Source organism: Muscardinus avellanarius, assembly GCF_963383645.1.
Source record: "Muscardinus avellanarius genome assembly, chromosome: X".
Taxonomy (NCBI): Eukaryota; Metazoa; Chordata; class Mammalia; order Rodentia; family Gliridae; genus Muscardinus; species Muscardinus avellanarius.
The window spans coordinates 92,879,726-92,897,217 of record NC_137792.1 but is presented as its reverse complement, the minus strand read 5'-3'; positions in this window follow the sequence as shown (position 1 = coordinate 92,897,217).

Here is a 17,492-nt window from a genome sequence, read left to right as displayed (position 1 = left end):
CGCAGCTCTATGGAAGAGACCAAATGCCAAAGAATTGAAACTTTCTGGCAATAGTCACAGAATTATAATTGTAAATGGATACTTCAGCCCCTTTAGAGAGTGCGTCCTTTGTCAATAATTTGACTGGAACCATATGTGAGCCTTGAGTTAGAACCACCCAAATGAGCTAATCTCAGATTCTTAATTTTCAGAAGTTGTGTGACATAATCAATGTTCACAGCATTAGATTCAAGTTTTAGAGTAATTTGTTGCATATCAAAAAGTTGTTAATACAAATATGATGGTTTTACATATCTTAAAGAATTTCCCCAGAAAAGGAAAAACATTTTGTACACATTTCATTTATTTATTTATTTATTTTTATTTTATGTGGATTATATTGAAATTGGCATACATTCAGACTGAGCTTGGTTTACCCTCACTTCCCCTTCTCCCTCCCAACAATAAGTGTCCAGATTAACCATGCTACATTCATACTTTTACCCATATTCAGATGTAGCTTCTCCATTAATGAACCTCAGCCTTCTTGTCTCCTACCCTTCCATTTGCACACATTACATTTTTATCGCATATTAACTGGTCTATCAGACAAGTTTTTTGGTATTATCAAAATGATAATAGCAGCTGATATTTGTTGAGCACTTATTATGTAACAAACAGTACACTGATTTTACTATTACAGAAATCTTGTAACACATTATCTTCATTTTACAGAAAAGAAAATTGATGCTAAGTAAGTCTAAGCAGCTTGCCTATAGTCATGTACCTAAATGATACAATGAACTCAAACCCTGGTCTCTTACTCCAAAGTTGTTTTCTAACAGATAAGCCAATGAAAACCATTATATTAAGTGACTATGATATTTTGGGGAAACATCTCCCTATATCCCAAATCCTTATCGAGTCATCTATCTCAGTGTTTTTGAAATTTGACATTACTAAAACTCCTAGTAAAATATAGTTATCATCATGTCCAGCATGTGCATCATGAATCACAGACACTCCTGAAATAAACACTTAAAATAATAACCTTTTATGCTCTAATATTTTCTGTTTTACTCTATTAAAATCAATTTGATTAAGACATTGCTAGCTATAATTTTCTAAAAATCAAAATTTCATTTTGAAAAACTCATTTCAGGCTCATGGTGGAATCTTTTCTTTAATAATGAATTCTTGCTTAAGGATTGCTTTTTAATTAAAGTGCAAATGTAACATGAGTCTACCTAAAGGCTATTCTTGCATTACAAATTAAATCCATTCATTGGAAATGTAAAAAGTATAGCCTGGTGCCCTTTCTATAACTTGTATAGTACTTAAAACATGTTTGTTTCAGTGGCCTATTTGCTCTCATAGACCAACAAACCCTATTGTCAAACATTCCAGTTTTATCATAGACACATAAACCCTATTGTTCAACATCCATCCATTTCAGTTCTATGATCTGTTAGGTGCCTGGTGGTACTTGGCATTACCTCTGTTAACATCTTTTTTTAATTTTTTTATTGGTGCACTGTATTCATACATCATAATGGGATTAAAAAAACTTGTGTGGACATACATGCACGCATTTCCCAGTTAGCCCCTACCTAACCCCCAACCAATTCCCTCCCTATCCCTCCTTCCCATGCTTGGCTTAGAGGTTGACATCTAATATTATAGCAATTTATCCAAAATTAACAATGATAATCTCACATAACAGATTCATTTGTCTGATATCAAACTTTTGATCACTTAGAGATAACATTTCAATATTTCTTTTTGCTTTCTTTCTTACTAGAGAATATTTTTTTCTTTTTTTAAGGTAAAACTATCATATATTTATTTTTTTAGAAAAAATCTATCCTAACATGAAATATGAACTCTAAATACTCAAAACAATCTCAAAAAAAGAACAAAGCTAGAAGATGTAGATTTTCTGATTTCAAACCTTATAGAGCTACAATAATTGAAACAGTGTAATACAGCTACAAGGGCAGATATATAAAACAGTGGAGTAAAATAAAAAGCCTAGAAATAAATTCTTCCATATATGGTCAAGTTATTTTTAACAAAGTTTCCAAGAACATTTGGTGAAGGAAATAATAATCTTTTCACTAAATATTGTTGAAAAATAATAATTACATGAAAAAGAATAAAATTGGGCCCTTACCCAACACCATATACAAATATTAACTCAAAATAGATAAAAGACCTAAATGTAAGTCTTAAGACTATAAACTTTTAGAAGAAAACCAGGGTCATAACACTTCACAACACCGAAATTCCAGTGATTTCTTGGATATGATTTCAAAGGCACAGGCAACAAAAGAATAAACAGATTTCCTAAAAAAATATCATACATCTAAATGCAATGTAAACAGAGTTAAAAATTGCTGAGAGAATGGGATAAATATTTCCGCATGCTATATCTGAAGGTATATTAATATTCCAAATTGAAATGCTAAAAATTAGCAAGAATAAAGCAAACAAAACAATTTAGAAATACAATTTAGAAATAGGTAAAAGACTGAAATAAATAATGACTCTCCAATTATTTTAATCAATAAACACATGAATATATTCTTCTTTGCTTAGTTGTCTGCTGGATGGAAAATCTTATTTCTCTGGTCCTGGTGTGTAACCTATTTCTTCTTTGTAGTTAATTTCTTTTTTTAATTTATTTTTTTATTGGTGCACTGTATTCATTCATCATAGTGGGATACAAAATTTTGTAGACATACATGCACACATCGCCCAGTCAGCCTCAACCCGATCCCCACCCCATTCTCTCCCCTTCCCTCTCTCCCATGCTTGGCTTAGTGGTTGACATCTAGTATTATAGCCATTTATCCAAAATTAAAAATGATAATCTCACATAACAGCTTCATTTGTCTGATACCAAGCTTTTGATGACTTAAAGATAACATTTCAATATTTCTTTTTACTTTCTTTCTTACCAGAGAATATTTTTTTCTATTTTTTTAGGTGAAACTATCATATATTTATATATTTATTTTTCAGAAAAAAAATCTATCCTAATATGGAATATGGACTCTAGATACCCAAAACGATCTTGAAATAGAACAAAGCTAGAAGATATATATTTTCTGATTTCAAACCATATAAAGCTACAATAATTGAAACAGAGTAGTACTATTTTAAGGCAGATATATAAACCATTGGAGTTAAATAAAAGCCTAGAGCTAAATTCTTTCCTATATTGTCAGGTGATTTTTGACAAGGTTTCCACGAACATTTGGTGGTAGAAATAATAATATTTTAACTAAATATTGTTGAAACATAATAATTACATGGAAAAGAATAAAGTTGGACCCTTACCTAATCCCATATACAAATATTAACTCAAAATAGATAAAAGACCTAAATATAAATCTTAAGACTATAAACTTTTAGGTGAAAATCTGGGTCATAAAACCTCACAACATTGAAATTGGCAGTGATTTCTTGGATATGATTTCAATGGCACAGGCAACAGAAGAGTATACAAACTCCCTAAAAAATAAAAAAAAAATTGTATATCCAAAGACAATGTAACCAGAGTTAACAGTTACTAATAGAATGGGATAAAATATTTCCAAATGCTATATCTGAAGGTATATTAATATTCCAACAAGAAATCCTAAAAATTAACAACAATAAAGGCAAACAATACCATTTAGAGATAGGTAAAAGACTAACATGAGTAATGAATCTCCACAGATAACCAATCTTAGTTGACTGTTGCATGGAAACTCTTGTTTCTTTGGTTCAGGTGAGTGTTACCTATTTCTTCTTTGTAGTTAATCTCTTTGAGTATTTTCTCTAGTGCTGGTTTTGAAGACAAAATTTCCTTCAGTTTCTGTTTGTCATGGAAGCTTCTTATTTCTCCATCTAATTTGATAGAAAGTTTTGCTGGGTAGGAAATTTTTGGCTGGAAGTTGTTTTCTTTCAGAGTTTGGAATATGTTACTCCAAGCCCTTCTGGCTCTCATGACTTGGTTTGGGAAGTCTGGAGTGATTCTAATTGGTTTGCCTCTGAATGTCACTTGGCCCTTTGTTTTTGTTGCCTTTAAGATTCTCTGCTTGGCTTCGACATTGGTCATTTTGACAATTATGTGGCGTGGGGATCCTCTTCTCCGATCCTGTCTAAAGGGAGTTCTATAAGTTTCCTGGACCTGTGTATCGACCTCTTGCTCTATGTCTGGAAAATTTTCTGCTATTACTTCCTTGAAGAGATTGTTGATCCCTTTGGTTTCACTTTCTTTTCCCTCCTCTATTCCAATTATTCTTAGGTTAGCTCTCTTAAAATGGGCCCATATTTCTTCAATATCAGATTCCTGCTGTCGGATATTTTTTTCTAGATTAAAAACTATGCGTTCATTTTTGGATTGATCATCTTCTAAGAGCGAGATTCTGTTCTCCATGTGGTCTAATTGGTTGTTTGTGCTTTGAATTGAGGCCTTTACTTCATTAATTGCATCCTTTATCTCTTTTTGGCTCTCTCTGATTTCTTTTCGAAGCACCTCTATTATTTCTACAGTTATTTTCCTGACTTGATCTTCTAGAAATCTCTGATTTTCTGTTTTATTGGTTTCTGATGTTGTGGGGTTGTGGGCATTCATTGCTCCAGTATTATTCCTCTTTCCCATGATTTCGGAAGTTTGTGCCTTCTCTGGGTTCTTCCCTTGGGTCACTATGACTTCACTTAAGGTGTTCTGGATCTCAAGTCAGTAGTATCTCAGACCCCACTACTCCTTTACTGGGTTGTATCACAGAGTCTCCGACCCAGAGAGTCAATAGAGGCTGCTTTAGACTGTGGGGGGTGCCAGGTTGCACGTTTTCCTATGGTGTGATATCTCTGCCACCGCCCCTCCCCCACTGGTTCAAGTCCCAGGGAGTACAGTACTGGGATTTCTCCTCTGTGGCCTGCAATTTGACTCAATGTTCTTGAGTACGCAGATGTAGCCGTACTGGACTCGATGAATTCGCTGCTGCCGCCGCCGGTGGCAATATGGCGCCGCTGTCACGCCCTTTGCCGTGAGGCTGGCGTATTTCTTCTTGGTTTTGATTTCCACTCTGAATCCCTGAGGCGTGTGCTGAGCTCAGCCACTGGGAGCTTTAAATGCTGTCTGCGCCGAAAGATCCCGCCTGGCTGTTCCGCAGCGGCTCACCTCGGCTTGCTGTAGCCGTCCGGTGAATTTCGCTGCCGCTGGCAGTATGGCGCTGCTGCCGCATCCTCGGACGTGAGGCCGGTTATCTCCTCTGTGGCTCTGAGCTCTGTTCTCAGTCCGCTTTCTCTCTGGAGCCTGGTGATTTTTTTGTTTCTCTGGTGATGGTGTTTTCTGGCCATGGAAGGCGCTGATTTTGTGGTAATGGAGATTGGTTGTTAGCGGGGCTCTTAAGCCCAGCTTTTCTCGGTCGCCCTGTAGTTAATTTCTTTGAGTATTTTCTCTAGCGCTGGTTTTGAAGACATACATTCCTTGAGTTTCTGTTTGTCATGGAAACTTCTTATTTCCCCATCTAATTTGATGGGTAGTTTTGCTGGGTAGGAAATTTTTGGCTGGAAGTTGTTTTCTTTCAGAGTTTGGAATATGTTACCTCAAGCCCTTCTGTCTTTCATGACTTGGTTTGGGAAGTCTGGAGTGATTCTAATTTGTTTGCCTCTGAATGTCACTTGGCTTTTTGTTTGTGTTGCCTTTAAGATTCTCTGCTTGGTTTCTAAATTGTTTTTGACAATTATGTGATGTGGGGATCCTCTTCTCTGATGCTGTCTAAAGGGAGTTCTGCAAGTTTTCTGGACCTATGTTTCGACCTCTTGCTCTATTTTGGGAAAACTTTATGCTATTATTTCTTTGAAGAGATTATTGATCCTTTGGTTTCACCTTCTTTTCTCTCCTCTATTATGATTATTCTTAGGTTAGCTCTCTTAAAATGGGCCCATATTTCTTCAATTTCCGATTCCTGCTGTCTGATTTTTTTTTCTAAGTTAGAAATTATGCATTCGTTTTTGGAGAGATCATCTTCTAGGAGTGAGATTCTATTCTCCATGCGGTCTAATCGATTGCTTATACTTTGAATTGAGGCCTTTACCTCACTGGTTACTTCCTTTATCTCTTTAGAATCTCTCTAAATTCTTTTCCAAAGTCCTGTATTATTTCTTCAGTTATATTCCTGATTTGATCTTCTGGAGATCTCTGAATTTCTGTGTTGTCAGGTTCTGCTGTTGTGGGGTTGTGGGCATTCATTGCTCTATTGTTGTTCCTCTTTCCCATGATTTCAGAATTTTGTGCCTTCCCTGGGTCACGATGAGTTCATTTAGGGTGCTCTGTATCTCGAGTCTGTTGTAATCTCAGCTGCCACTACTCCTTTACTGGGTTGTATCTCAAAGTCTCATACCCAGGAAGTTGATTGAGGCTGCGTGAGACCGTGGGGGTGCCAGGCTGGGCGTTTTCCCATGGGGAGCTGCAACTAGGGTGTGGTATCTCTGCCACAGCTACACATTCACTGGTTTGGACTGCAAAATATCCGACCCAAGGATATTATCAAAGCTGCACAAGTCCCTGAGAGTACAGTATAGGGATTTCTCCTTAAGGGGCTGCAACTTCATACACAGTTATTGTGAGCGCAGATCGCTGTCGATGCTGGCAATATGGCGCCGCTGCCATGCCCTCGGCCATGAGGCTGGTGTATTTCTTTTCTGGTTTTGAGCTCTGTTCTGAGTCCTTAGAAGGCGTGATGAGCTTGGCCACTGGGAGTTTTACACATTCATTGCACTGAAAGAACTGCTGAATTACACCCGAATGATCCGTAGCTGCTTACTTCAGCTCCTTGTTCACCTTTCCTCTCTGGATCCTGGTGCTGTGAGGGAATATGGCGCCAGTGTGGCTCTGCTGCCACATTGCAGGCTTGATTTCTGGTCTCTGGTTGTTCTTCTAGTCTTTTTTTCTCTGTCCCTTGTGTTTACATTTATTATTTTCTGATGATGGTATTTTCTGGCTATGAAAAGCACTGATTTTGTGGCAACAGAGATTGAGTTTTAGCAGAACTCATAAATGCTGTTTTTTCTTGTTTGCCATCTTCCCAGAAGTCCATTTGCCACTTCTTCTGTTAACTTCTTTTGAAGAAGTGCTTATTCAGGCAAACAGTATTAGTCCTAGGGTATGTTTCAGAAATGGGGAGAGGGTGAAATTTTTCTTTTTGGTTGTAACAGTACTAGGGGGCTTATATGGCCACTTAATGTATAAGAACCAGGGCTATCAGTTGCCCTTCAATACATGGGAGAAGCCCACACAGTGAAGATTTTCTGTGTATCCCACATGACTTTGAAATGATTCCTCCAGAAATCCCTGCAGGGGAAAATTTAAAATGATCTGGGCCTGGAGTATTATTCCACTTTCATATTAATTTGAAGTTTTTAAAATAATTTTAATTTTCCAGAAATGCAACTGGTACCTACTTGGTTTTGTTGGGCCCTTAATTGGGGGTTGTTTAGGACTTCCACAAATCATGTGATCAGTGCCAATACCTCCTGGAGATATTTGAGTTGTCATTAAAATATTCTATCCATTTGAATTTGTAGTCTGCAAAAACATAGGAATTTTCACATTCATAAAAATTTCATAGACATAACTTTATAGTTTTTATTTTGAAGTATTAAATATAAAAAATAGCGACATATTTAACTCAATATTGTCTTACTTATCTTAAATTTCTACTTCTTCAATTTAAGTAGTACAAAGATTTGGCTCTCTTATGTCTTTTACTACTACATTCATGTTCAAATATTTGCATATTAGAAAGCATATTGCCTTCATATGAAGCCCTTTCCTGGTATTCCTCTTTTATCTTTTTCTTAATGCATTATATTGACTGTGTGAAATTGTATGAGTGGATGGATTTTATTTTTATGACTTTAATTTCAGGATGATAAAAAGGGAATTATAAAATACTTATAAATGCTAGGACACATTGATCTTTTAGAGGTGAAGACTATTGCTCTATAACTGCAACAACATCGCTTGACCAGTTATTTCAATATATGGATTTCTTTGCCACAACTAGGGCTACTCAATTTGCACCTGTGAGGGATAAACTGAAATATCTGACTTTGAAATAAACTTTTGTATTTTAGAAGTCCTTTATATATTTGGGGAATTAACCACTTGTTAGGTAGATGGTTTGCTAATGTTTTCTCTCATTTCATGGACTGCCTTTTTATTCTGTTGTTTTCTTTATTGTGCTGAAGCTTCTTAATTTGAGACATTTCCCAATCTCAATTTCTTCTTTTGTTGCCTGTGCTTTTGGTGTCCGAATTAAATTACCCAGAACAATCTCAAGAATGTTTGCCCCCTATGATTTCATCTAATAAATTTATAGTTCAAAATCAAAGTGAACAAACAAAAAAATCAAAGACATACAATGAAATGATCAGAAGTGTTGGATGTTTATACCTGGATTGTGGTGATAGTTACTCTGGCATATGCATATCAAAACTCATCAAATTGTAAACATGGCTGGTATACAGTTTTTATATACCAATTATACCTTAGTAAATCTTAAGAATGAACAGCTCTGGAGATGATTCTATTGCAATATTTCTAGAAATAAGTTCATGAACTAATATTTTGAAAGCATAGATTCCAACATCATCACTTTCTGCCTTTATATTCTTGTGTTCTTAGTCCTGCCCTCATATTGGAAAAAGAGATAAATGACTTCTTCAAATTTTATTATTAATATATCTACCCTGGCTCATTTATTTCTGTCAACAATTATTCTGAGTTGGTAGTTTAAAGAAGTCCTTACTTGACCCCTTTTCTTCCTAAAACTGCACTTTATCATTCACATTTCCTTTCTGAATGAATGTCTTGAAAGTGTTGTGTATCATCTCTTATCTCCACTAACATTTCTCTGTTCTCAGTGACTTGTGATCTATTTTCCGCCCTTGGCACTTTAATGAAAGTGCTCTTTCAAACCGTGTGCTGACAATATACTGACATCTCTGTTCTCATCTTGCTCAATTCTTTTGTAATATTAAAGATTTTTTAATATATTTTTTCTCGCTGGAACTTTTTCTTGGCTTCCAGAAGACTGAACTCCCCTGATTGTCCTCTTACTTTTCTGATAAACTCTGACTCTATCTAATTATATAGATTTAAAAAAATGAAATCCTAGAATAATTTTCTTATACATAGTGTGCCACTAACCTTTTTAAAAATGATTCGTGTCTATGCTTTTATCTGCCTTGTAGTTATTTTTAGCATAAAATATATTCTTAAGGTATGTCCATTTTATGCATCTAAAATCGAATCCATTTTTCCTCAAATCAGATATGATTATGTTTTCCTAGGTTAGGTCATAGCCTTACCAAATTGCTCGGACTCAAAACCCCAGTCAACTTAAACAACTTTTTCTCGCTTTCATATATAATAAGTTATCAAATTCTTCTGTAATATCTTCTCTAAGTTATTGAAATGCTTACCTCATCTATCATGATTTCAGGCACTCATTCCTTGCACTTAGGTTCTACCTCCCTAACAGGTCTTTTTTCTTCTAAACTCCCTTGTGGAAAGGAGAGCTTATCAGTTAACTACTTGACCTCCCAATCCAGATGTTCAGTGTTTCACTTGCCATTTAATGCTTGACCTTGTACATATTACTTAGCCTCTCTCAGTGCTTTAATTTCTCCTTTTCTAAGATAGGTTCTCAAGAGTGTCTACCTTAAATTGTTTTGATGATCAGACATGCTATATATGCTGTGCTTCCAGAAGTGTCTGATATAGGGTAACCACTCAATAACTGTCATTCATTATTAACTTGTAGACTTAAGGTGTATTTTTTCCACTCTAAACTCTCTTTAGTGTTCTATACTCTTAGAAGACTTTATACTTACAAATAGCTTCAATTACTTAGGCTCATTTGATTTGACTTTCATAAATTAAACAAGAGGAAATTAATTGCCTTTAATTTTTCTCCCTTTGGAGTATTTAGATAAAGTAAATAATAATGATGATAATAATAATAATAATTATAATAATAATAATTCTCTGTTCATGTTAGAATATATTAAATATTTCTGTCTTAATTATAATTTTTGGATACCTTATAGTTTACCTATGAAATTTGACTGATGTTGCCTTACATTTCTGAGTTAGAAACATAATATTTTATGAAGTCAATAGCCATTCCTCTGATGTATATACTCATTATGCCTTAGATGTTTTAATTTTTCCTATCAGCTAGTGTGGCTGCTTCTTTGGAGGCAAAGGAAAAAATGTAACTATAATTCAGAAATGAAATATTGTTTTTGAAAATAATATTCCTTGAAGTAGTCTTACTTCCAGTATTTGTATATATACACACATATATACATATTACTTCCAATATATACATATATATGTATATATATAATACTATGTACACATGTATAAACATATGCATGTGATATATACATATATTACTTCTAGTATATACATATATAAGTATATCCATATATTCCATATATATGTATGCATTTCACTTCTATCCTTAATTTTAGACCATACAGAATACATTCAGATTTTCAGAATAATTCAATTTCTGCTCTGTAATTGGACTTGACTTTTATGTTTGGGATATATGGGTTCCTACCTCCAACTTCACTACTCTTACCTATATAACCCTGTGAATTTTAAGTGATTGAAAGTTGGACCCAGATTGCACAGCACTTATGTCAAATATATCTCACCTGGTAACATATTCAGTGCTCTAATTCGGAAAATGGCAATAGGTAAAATGGAGAATAGGATTCGTTTACATTGTTGGTATTTATAGTTTTCAGAAGTCAGTAGACAGAAATATTGGAGAGACAAATGGAGGGGAAAGGGGGTTTGAAAGGGATTAGCAGGAAAAGAAGAGGTGTGGGTATTCTAGAAAAGAAACTTCTTTGCTTCCTTATATAGCTCCTGGAAGTCCTCCTGCAGTTTTACTATCTATATAGAAGATGTACATTATGCTTAGATGTGGATAGGCCCGCCAACACTTATTTGTTGGCAATGCAGCAGTGTTCATTGGCGAAATGAGTGGGCCATGATGGTTCTGACCTTATTAGTGGATTAATCCAATTAATAATTAATTAATAATTAATCCGATTAGTTAATATTAATCAATTAATGAGTATATACATCAGAGGAATGGCTACTGACTTCATATAATATTATGTTTCTTACTCAGAAATGCAAGACAACATCAGTCAAACATCAGGATTAATAATTTCCTGGATGATGGTGAAAACTCCAGGCAGGTCGAGCACAGTTGGAAGTAGATCACTGGGGACATGGCCTTACAAACTATGCTACTCCCTGTCCTTTTCCTCCTTTTAGCTGCCATGAGCTGAGCAGCTTTTCTCCACCACACCCTTCTGCCATGATGTTCTGCTTTTTCTCACACCCAGATCAATCGAGTGAGCCGACCACAGACTAAGACCTCTGTAATCATGAGTCAAAATAAATATTCCCTCCCCTAAGTTGTCCTTGTCAGGTGTTTTGGTCACACTGATGAGAAGCTAACTAAAACTGTGTGTAATCAGACTTTGGGGATAGGCCATATTAACCACTGTGGACAATTCTGAAAAGTGGATGACTTCTGAATCCAGTATAGAGGTTTACAATTCCTATATACTGACCAGGTGTGATGGTGCATGCCTGTAATTCCAGTACTTGGGAGGCTGAGACAAGAGGATCACAGGTTCAAGACCAGCCTCAGCAACAACTTAGCAAAACCCTGTTTCATAATAAAGTAAAATTGGGAATTCCTCTGGGTTTCTGAGTTCAATCTCCATTCCTACCAAACAAAGAACCCCTATCCTCTCACCTTTACCAATAGCCTTGTTAACTCATATTCTCTCACACTTCCCAGTCTTTGCTCACTTATTTCACTTTCTAAGATTTCCGCCCAAATTTTACACTCCTTACATATGGTCCCTCTTCTTCAGTCTATGTCATTTTTGTTACTAACTTCCCTCATTTACTGCTAAGCAAACAGATCCCTTATTAACACCTGCCAAAATCAACATGTGCTAAAACAGCAGGGCAAAGGCCTACCTGCATGATGGGTAGGGGTCAAAATATGAACTTTCCTGGAAAAACTTACTGATAGACCATTGACTAGGCATGAAGTGTAACCTCTCATTTATTAGAACTGTAAAATTAAGGCATCCTTCCACATTACCACATACAATTTCATTTCCACGGCTTGTCTATCTCTTTGCGCACTTACTGCATATCAGAAATTTCTTGCTAGGTTGATATATTTCTAGTCTTTGTCCTTTTCCCCCATAGTTTACCTCGCTTTTCCAGAGTCTACTCACAACATTTCAAGTTTACTTTTACATTGATTGAGCTTCTGCAAAAGTAGAATGATTTTATGGGCTTTGATTGATGACATTATCCTATCAGTGAAATCAAATCTGCAAGTTGACAGTGCAGGGGCATGTACAACATGTGCCAGAGAGTGTACCGCTCTTCCTATTTTGTTAACAGCAGCTTATGCACGAACTGAAGAAACGGCCTCTACCCTCAAGTCATCAATCATCTCCTTGATATGATTGAACATACACAACAGGAAACATTTAACACAAAAATATCAAAAAATGAATAGAGCTTTGGTGGGATGCCCTTCTGGTGGGAGCAATAAAGGAAGGGGTCAGAGGAGTGTCAGTTGAGCTTTGCACATCTAGTACATGGAAATCAGGTAAGTGACTGAATTTGCAGGGGAAAAAGAGAGAGAGTAAGACCGAATCATGATATCCTTCCAAAAGTCAGTGGGTAAATTTAGATTTGAAATCAACATCATTTAGTGATTATTCACTGTGTCCTAGGCTTAGTGTTTTTACATATGTTTTCTCTTGGATTTATAAGAAGAGCTTTGTGATGATAATTAATGCTGAGAAGGATTATGGGAGTAGATCAAAGTCACACAGCTGGAAATTGATTGCTTGGATTGTAATGCTTGATTTCTGACTCTGAATCTACTTCCTTTTTGATTAAAATATTTAAAAAGAAAAGGAAATTAAGAACAGAAATACAGTCTTGAAAGGAGAACTGGTAATGCAGCTAAGTGCATGTATGTCACTGTCATTATGCACAACATTATAATGTGATATTATAATGCACTAATAAAAGTATAAAAAGAATCAAAAGTCTTAGGACTATTAGGTTAATACAATGAATATTTTTTATAATTTTTTTTAAATTTTAATACACAAAAGCATAAAATTTACACATATTAATGAGGCTCCATTTAATGTTTGATACATGAATACATTGCATAATGTTTAAGCCAGGTTAAACATATTGGTTTCCTCAAAAATTTATTTTTTATTCTTATTTATTTATTTATTTTTGGTAGCACTGGGGGTGGAACCCAGAGGCTTCCTACCTCCAGGCTATACTCCCAGCCCTGTTTTATATTTTATTTGGAAACAGGGTCTCACTAGGTTGCTGAGGCTGGCTTTGAACCTGTGCGATCCTCCTGTCTCAACCTCCCAAGCTCGGGGATGACAAATGTGCGCCTCCATGCCCGGCTTTTCCTCAACAATTTATAATTTCTACTTGGTGAAAACTTTCCAAATCTCTTCTTCTAGCATTTTGAAACACACATAATTTTTATCTATAGTCACCATACTATACAATAGCCTACCAGAGGTTCTTTCTTCTATTCAACTGTAACTTAGTACCCATTGATTCAGCCTCACTCCCTTTCCCTGGACTCTGGTAACCAGCATTGTACTCGCAATTTCTACAAGACAAATATTTTAGGTTCCACATATGAATGAGGTTATATAGTACTTGTCTTTCTGTGCCTAACTTAATGTAATATTTTCTAATCACATGTATATTGCCACAAATGACAAGATTTCAATCTTTTTTATGGCTGAAAAGTATAAAACTGTACATATGTATCACATTTTCTTTATCCATTCATTTTTGTGGACACTGAAGTTGCTTCCATTTATTGGCACTGTCAGTTAATATGGGCATGCAGATGTTTCTTTGACATAATTTCATTTTCTCTGAATGTATACTGTTTACATAATCATATATCATCGCTATTTTAATTTGTTTAGGAACATTGTTTTCCATAATGGCTGTACTAACTTACATTCCTATCAACAGTATGCAAACATTTCCTTTTTTACATCCTCACTATAACACTGTTTAGTCTTTTTTATGATAGCCACCCTAGATGATATCTCATTATGGATTTGACTTTCATTTTCTGATGATATTAAGGTAGTTTCCTTGTATGCCTAATGTAATGAAAATATTTACTATGAAGGAATGTTGACTTTTACTGAATGTCTTTTCTGCTTCAACTGAGATGTTATCATATAATTTTTGTCCTTCACTCCGATGACATGTGTATTATGTTCATTGATTGCATATATTGAACCATCTTTTCATTCCTGGAATAAATTCCAGTTTATCTTTGGTGAACTATCTTCTTTTCGCCATTTATTCCTTTTTATTTACAGTTTGTGTTCAATACAAATCAATTCCATAACATGAGAAGTTATTATTAGTCAAAGCATAAATATACAAACACAATATGCAATCCAACTAGATGTACAGCATTAAGGTATGAAGAAAAGAAGATGTTCATTCAAACATACAGTAGATTTAGATATGTTTGTTCCCATGTAGATTCTAAAGATGAAAAAAATGACTTTGGTTATCAACAGTACTGTGACCATATTAGATACTGGAACATGTAACCATCAGTGTGTGACCATGCAAACAAAAGATTTCAGGGAGTGTCTATTTTTAAAAAGGTTTCTGTGTTTCAAGGCAGTTGCACAAGATTTACAGCAAAATCAAGCCCACTTTCAGGCTCAAGAACAGGTTCTAACAAATTAAAAATATTGGCTGGTTACAGAAAAGTGTTCTAAATGTTGCTATTATGATCCAAAGTTTTTTTTTAAAGTAGTTACAGAAAGAGTATAAAAATTCTGGGAATTCAGTGCAAGTTAGCTTTCAGTCTTCACTTCCCAAATGCTTGATTTACAGTTTTGGCTCCTTCATATATTTGCCTTTCTAATCTCAAGATTTGTGATTTTACCTTCAAAACAGACCATATTTTCAGTTGTGAAATATATTTAACATATGAAGATATAAAAAGATATAATTTATTTGAAATAAATTGGGGTTGGTTCAGTCCTACTCTTTGGAATTGGCTTAGCTAAATAAATATGGTGCTCTCGTTAAATGGAAACAAGAGATGATACTGACTTGCTTAGCATTTGGCTTTGTAAAGATGGATAAGCAACACCATTACTCATGGTGCTTGGTTGTGGGGATGGATTCCAATCTATCATTGCCAGAGCCAGCTGGCAAAAGTATGGGTTCCGAAGAGAGGAGTGAGGATGAAAAAAATTCAATTCTAAGAATTTGATTCAAAGAGTATTTAATTCTGTCATGGAAGGATCGCTAGTCCACTCCCGGGTCGATATCTCTACTGACTGATTCCTGGGTTTATCACTCTTGTTCTATTTATACAGCTCCAGGTCAATCAACCCTCGTGCCGTCACCACCTGTGCGCTTAACAGTCAAACCAATCAATTCCACCTGATCTTCTCTCAGACTTTGAACTTTCCATGATCCCAAACCTTATTGGCTCTGGGCAAAGGACAGTCAGAAGTATTCTTAAAGGGGAAAACCTTAATGGCTCCCCACATATCATTACCCTGGCACATGTCAATTACTGTATCAAAGTTCAAACATACTATTAAACCCAAAGCCTCAGAGAAAAAAAAGAGTTCAGTTTCCAAAAGAACAGTGATAGCTTACCAATATGAAACTTTATCTAGATAGAGTATATCAGCATTAAATTAGTACTGCAAAAACAATACACTGAGGATTTACAGTAACACCTGGAAGTTTCTTCCAAAGTACATATAAATAGAACAGAGAAGCTTTTCATATTACCTAATGTTTTATGGCCTTTACACTTTACCAAATGAGAACCAAACCACCATTCCACATTCTATCCTTTAGATAAAATCTATTCTCATTTTTACAGTTTTAAGCGTTCGTCCGTATTTCTTATTCCACATTAAAGGATATCATGTCTCAATTTGGGATGTTATCTCTTTATATCTCGCACATGAAATTCCAATAGATTTAATATTGGCTTTCAGTAACTGTGAAACCCTTCACATGTCTTCCTACTAATCAAATTTTGAATTCTTAACATATTCTCTGTCAATACAATAAGGTATGTAATTAGTAGAATTGATGAAGACCTGCTTCATCCTTGAAACTTGGACTTCTGGTCACCATTTGGGTTGGGTTTAGAAGATGGGGAAGCAGAGACATTTCTTGGCCCAAGTCTCTAGCAGTTGAGCTGTAGAAGAGAGAACAAGACTACAAAGAGACTGGCTGTCGACAGCAGGGCACTGCCACCTGTGCTGGGGGTGGTGTTAGTTGAATTTGGGGCAACAGAGGTAATCTGTGAGAAGTTACCTGAAAGCAGCACAGAGGTTATTTGGTTTGAATAAATCTGCGTGGGTAGGAGCAGTGTCAGAAGCAGCAGCCCCAGCCCCAGCCTGGTCACCATCGCTAGGCCATGTCTGCTACATCATCGGGTGGTGTGTCCCACTCCTAGGTGCGAGGAGAAGGGACAGCTCTTGGAAGGTACAGTGATTTCGATGCAATGGACTACCTTCTTAATGTGCTATTTGATTCAGGTTGCTAGTATTGTTGGGAGGATTTTTGTATCTATGTTAATCAAGAATATTGGACTGTAGTATCCTTTTTTATGTTATCTAGTTTTGGAATCAGAGTAATACTGGCCACATAGAATATATTTGGAGAAGTTTGTTCCCCTCTATTTTTTGGAATAACTTGAAGAGAATTAGTATTAGTTTCTTAAATGTTTCGTTACCATTCAGCATTGAAGTCATTTGATCCTGGTCTTCTTGTTGATGGGCGATTTTTACCACTAATTCAATCTTGCTACTTGTAATTAGTCTGTTTAGGTTTTCTATTTTTTCATGATTTAGTCATGGTAAAGTTTATGTGTTTAGCTGGGCATGGTGGCTGAGACAGGATGACTGAGGTTCGAGGACAGCCTCAGCTACTTAGTGAAGCCCTTTGCAACTCAGTGAGACCCTGTTTCAAAATAAAGAATAAAAATAGGACTGGGGGTGTAGCTCAGAGGTAGAATGCCCCTAGGTTCTATCCCCAGTAGCGCAAAAATAAAAAAGTGTAATGTATCTAGAAATTTGTTCATTTGTCACAGACTATCAGTTTTTGGTGTATAGTTTTCATAATAACATTATTGATCTTTTGTATTTTTGTTATTGATATTTTGTAGCCATACATCTTAATGGGGTACAAGATGGTAGAAGCATATATGTATACAACACTCACTTACCCCTTCTCCAATTCCCAGTTAATTCCCTCCCAATTCCCTCCTTCTTGTGTTTAGCTTAATGATTGACTTCTATATGTTTGTGAGTGTACATCATATACA